Source organism: Penaeus monodon, chromosome 28 (genome assembly GCF_015228065.2).
Source record: "Penaeus monodon isolate SGIC_2016 chromosome 28, NSTDA_Pmon_1, whole genome shotgun sequence".
Classification (NCBI taxonomy): Eukaryota; Metazoa; Arthropoda; class Malacostraca; order Decapoda; family Penaeidae; genus Penaeus; species Penaeus monodon.
The window spans coordinates 12,567,076-12,567,624 of NC_051413.1; positions in this window are offsets into that span (position 1 = coordinate 12,567,076).

The window sequence follows — 549 nt, forward strand, 5'->3', positions numbered from 1 at the left end:
GTCCTGGTGTGCAGGTGCTGTTTCACACTTTTAGAGCTTCTGCTCTCACCAAGATGGTGGGCAATATAGAGATGTTGTCATTAAGTTAATGCAAGCTGTTCAGGACTTTTCTGTAATAGTAGTGTTGAATAGTTAGATATTAATTTAGTGAGAGACGGAGTCAGAGGCTTATTTGAAGAAGCTTCTTTATTTTATTACAAATACACCAGTATAAATGTACTGTTAGAAGCTGGCAACATTATTACTAATACTATTTAGACTGTTAGTTTTCATAATATAATGTATAACTGATGAAGGTTTAAATACCTAATGACAATGAGATTATACAATCAGATTTATTCTTGTCTTTGTATAAAATCATCAACAAACTTGAATTTTTAATATACTATGTCAACTTTTTCAAAACAAAGACTCATTGATCTGTAGTTGTGATATTATGTGTAACTTGTATGATGTTAGTTTACAAAGCAAATTTATCATATAAAATATTTTCACCAGTAAAACCATATGAGGAAAACAGTATACTTTAACCTTTATAAAACAATAAAC